This window comes from Mirounga leonina, unplaced genomic scaffold (assembly GCF_011800145.1).
Source record: "Mirounga leonina isolate KUSES-001 unplaced genomic scaffold, KU_Mleo_1.0 Mir_101704, whole genome shotgun sequence".
NCBI classification, from domain to species: Eukaryota; Metazoa; Chordata; class Mammalia; order Carnivora; family Phocidae; genus Mirounga; species Mirounga leonina.
Genome location: NW_023270184.1, coordinates 10,134 through 15,079, shown reverse-complemented (window position 1 = coordinate 15,079; position 4,946 = coordinate 10,134). Strand labels below are relative to the sequence as shown.

General features: G+C 37.9%; 1 pseudogene; it reads left to right on the top strand.

Annotated features, from left to right (window-relative positions):
• Window positions 1–6: 6 nt before the first annotated feature.
• On the top strand, window positions 7–4,186 carry LOC118013971 (annotated as a pseudogene).
• Window positions 4,187–4,946: the final 760 nt, after the last annotated feature.

Below are 4,946 nucleotides of genomic sequence, written 5' to 3'. Positions count from 1 at the left end.
TCAGTTATCTCAGAGCCAAAATGTACTACCTTTATATTATTTACTAACGTCTTGCCGCATGCATGAGGCCATAAATTATATTAACAGAAAATTAGAAATATCCTACTCATTAATATGTTATGCTATACATAAATTGTGTAATAAAATGGAGCAGTAACTAATAACTTACTAAACTCATAAGCTTATTATAATGTCTTATTTATAGCTATTTTGATGAAAAGAACCTCTATATCATTTAGTGATATAATGGTTAGTGGTCATATATGCTAGACACTGAAAACAGTGCTAATATTTACAAAAGATACTTCCCATTTAAAAATTTTGCCCTGCTTACCAATTAATTTACATAAAAACTAAATAAGGATTCGATATTGTATACATTATGAATAAATCCCAAACATAATCATCTTGGTAATCATTAATCTATTGCTGTCTTTGAAAGAGTGAATTTGTAAGGAAAAGACAAATGTCACATAAATATAAAAGAGAAAGTCATTTGCATGCACATCTAGTTCTACTACCATAGATACTTATAGATAAGAAAAATTAAAGTTTGAGGCTTTAGGGAAAAGACAATTAATCCCTACAATTAAAGGAGATGTTTCCTATTTTATTCACAGGTGATGCTGTACTTCAGAGTAATTTGGGGCATAAACTTATTCGAACATGTCTTACTCAACCAGTTAGATAATTAACCAACTAACCAGATAATTAAAATGTAATCAATTTGCTAATTAATTTAATCTGTTAATAAATAAATTTATCTCCTATCTTTAAAGATGTGTGATTACTGGTAATAAAGTGTTTAAGGCTGCAAATTAAAACATTTTTTTTATGTTCCCTAGGTTTATATTCATTTATGAAATTTATTTTTATAATGCACACATTTAATTAAATTCCACATTCTGTGAGTACATATTAGGTATAGAATTTAATTGTTGCAAGGTCTCTAAACTGAGACAAACTCCCTGTAATCACAAGTACACACCATGATGACATGGCCCATATGGTGATAGGTGCTCCAGAGCAGTATCTGTGGTAGCTGGGAGCCTGGTATATTGAAACCATATGCTGAATGCACATGTAAAATAGAGAAATATAGCCATTTTGTGTCCCTCACCTGCAATCTGAGTTATAGTAGCTTTACATTTAGTTTTGTGTATTTTTTATATTAAAACAATTCCTCATGGCATTGAAGGAAATCTTGAGAAACTACTTTGAGCATATGAGAAACATGGAAAAGTCATAATTAAGATATATATCACATCAATATGGACTAAAATGTGGGACTATGAGGCTCTTTCAACACAGAAGTACACAAACTTTAGAAAACTGGAACTTCGTAATATTTCCTAACATCATGAGTAAATTATGTGAGGCATCCTAACAAGACATAGAGAAATAATAGAAATGTAATGTGTACTGCAATATATACTTGTTATGCAATTATCTTAGGGTTAAAAAATACTGTGTAATAACAGCAGAGCAGTGTGATAGGATGCTAAGGCAAATATCCTGTCACAAAGTGAAAGATTAAAGACATAACTATTCCTCCAAGTCTCATTTTTTTCTGTCGTTTGACCACATCTTCTTAAATAAATGCCTAACCTTCCTTTCAAACAACTCTGACTCCTTATAATTCCTTGCCTTTCAGGCATGAACTGAGCCATGGAAGATGCAAATGACACCACAGAGAGAAACTTCATTCTTTTAGGGCTCTTTCACTACACTCAGACCCATCTGTTCCTCTTTTCAATGGTGCTCATGCTCTTCCTCATCTCCCTGATTGGCAATGCCCTCATGATTGTGCTCATCCATGAGGACCCCAGCGGCACACAACCATGTACTTCCTGCTTAGCCAGCTCTCCCTCATGGACATGATGCTGGTCTCCACCATAGTCCCCCAAATGGCAACCAACTACCTGATGGGCACCAGGTCCATCTCTCCTGCTGGCTGTGGAGCCCGGATTTTACTGTTTCCCATGATCTTCCTCATCTCCCTGATGGGCAATGCCCTCATGATTGTGTTCATCCATGAGGACCCCAGCGGCACACACCCATGTACTTCCTGCTTAACCAGCTCTCCCTCATGGACATGATGCTGGTTTCCACCATAGTCCCCCAAATGGCAACCAACTACCTGCTGGGCACCAGGTCCATCTCTCCTGCTGGCTGTGGAGCCCGGAGTTTACTGTTTCCCATGCTGGGAGAGGGTGAGTGCTTCCTCTTAGCGGCCATGGCCTATGACCGCTATGTGGCCATACGTCACCCCCTGCTCTACCCCATCCTCATGAATCAGAAGCTCTGCTTGCACGTGACCACAGGCTCCTGGCTTCGGGGAGGGGTGGATGGGCTGATGCAGCCTGGTGCCACTCTGAGCTTCCCTTACTGCCATTCTCGAGAAATCACCCACTTCTTTTGTGAGGCACCCACACTCACGCACCTTGCCTGTGCCCACGCTACCTTTTTTAAGTTTTTCACGTATGTGTGCTGCCTCCTGATGCTCTTGATCCCTCTGTCTCTCCTTTTGCTTCCTACAGTCTCATCTTGGCTTCTGGGCTCCGCATGCGTCCACTGCAGCTCAGAAGAAAGCGTTTGTCACCTGCTCCTCTCACCTGGCTGTGGTGGGGCTCTTCTGTGGCCCTCTCCTACTCATCCACGTGCGGCCCAAATCCTACCGCTCAGTGGCCCATGACAAGGTGGTCTCTGCTTCTTACACCATCTTCACACCTGCGTTGAACCCCCTTATCTACAGTGTGAGGAACAAAGACGTCAAGGGGGCTTTGAGAAAATGGCTAGAGAAACATTTTCTGGGACGTCTATAGTGAGAGGAATTGGATAAACTGGCAGCAGCCAAACGGGATCCATTATGAAATTGCTGTTGTAGGAATACATTTTGCTCTCACTGGACTAGTTTGCATTGTTCTAAAAAATACTTATTTTATATTTAGTAAATTAATTAAAATTTACATTTGTGCTGCTTCCAACCATTGTCATAGTATTTTTGTTCTGGACTTTGGACCTCAGCAATAAGAGTAAATGACTGAGGCACTGTAAGTAAAAGATGTGCTAGACATTGATAAAATAAAGGAGATTTTCAACTTTTAAAGTGCATGGGCCCTGCTCATTGGATCTCAAGGAAAACAAACTTTAACCATTACCAGAGGTAAAATTCAATTTCTGACCTTGACACCAATTGTACATCTGATTCATTTATAAATAACCTAAAATGGAGCATATTCCAAGCATTTGGCTAAGTGTAGAACCTCCCTGGTTCCCATGAGACTGAAGTCAGACAGTCCTGCAGATAAACTAAGTCCTAAGTTTACAGTCCTAAGATAAGGTCTATAACTTTCTGAAATACCTTTCACCTAATGATTTGAACATTTCATGTTTTATATCCTTAGTAAAGACTGTATCCCAGGCAGTTGTCCTAACCTGGGCTGGAAAAACAAAAACAAAAACAGAACAAAAACTAAAAAAAAACCCTTTCTTTTAGAGATTCTAAAAAGTTTGTTCATTTTGTGTCAACAACACCAACTCTGTGTGTGTGTGTGCAATTTTGAGGATGGATTATTTAAAGAGTGAATAATTTATTTGAAAAAAGCAATGTATATCTCAGTTTTATATAATTTTGATAAAGTAAATTTCAAATAAAGTTAAATGAATATGAAAAATATATAAAAATCTTGTAGGAAATATTGTCATAATTTTTGCTAGAAGAGGATTTTCTGAGGGTATATGTGAGTTAAAAATCATTATGTACAAGGTAAGCAGATTGACCTGTGTACATTTAAATATGTAGCGATCACTGGCTGGCTTAATCAGTAAAATATATGACTGTTGATCTCAAGGTCATGAGTTCAAGACCCATAATGGACATAAAACTTACTTAAAGAAACATACAGTAATCATGAAGAGTGGAAGTGAACATCTCTCTCTGAAAATAAGTAACACTAATTAAAAAATAATTCACACATGATAGAATTAACCACATAAATCAACACAGACAATAAATCTATTCATAATAGTAATTAAGATAAAAAAGTCCCTTTTCCCACAGATTAAAATAAATATTTTCTATTGACTTATATAGATAAGAAATCATCTTTGTCCCCAATGAAAGCCCTAAGGCTGAAGGTTTCATCTTTGTGTTTCAATAAGGGACATAAATCTAATGGCTTGGGAGAAGTCTTATAATCTTTCTGCAACTGTTGAGTTGCAAGTTTTAGGATAATTAATTTTCCAAAAAAAAAATTTTGTCTTTTTTTAAAATTTTATTTTATTATGTTAGTCACCCTACAATACATCATTAGTTTTTATTGTGGTGATCCACAATTCACTGTTTTCGTATAACACCCAGTGCTCCATGCAGTACATACCCTCCTTGATACCCATCACCGGGCTAGCCCATCCCCTGACCCCCTTCCCCTCTAAAACCCTCGGTTTGTTTCTCAGAGTCCATAGTCTCTAATGGTTCATCCCTCCCTCTGATTTCACCCCCTTCATTTTTCCCTTCCTTCTCCTAATGTCCCCCATGCTATTCCTTATGTTCCACAAATAAGTGAAACCATATGATAATTGACTTTCCCTGCTTGACTTTTTTCACTTAGCATAATCTCCTCCAGTCCCATCCATATTGATGTAAAAGTTGGGTATTCATCCTTTCTGATGGCTGAGTAATATTCCATTGTGTATATGGACCACATCTTCTTTATCCATTCATCTGTTGAAGGGCATCTCGGCTCTTTCCACAGTTTGGCTATTGCGGACATTGCTGCTACGAACATTGGGGTGCACATGGCCCTTCTTTTCACTACATCTGTGTCTTTGGGGTAAATACCCAGGAGTGCAATTGCTGGGTCATAGGGTAGCTCTATTTTGAAATTTTTGAGGCACCTCCACACTGTTTTCCAAAGTGGCTGTACCAACTTGCATTCCCACCA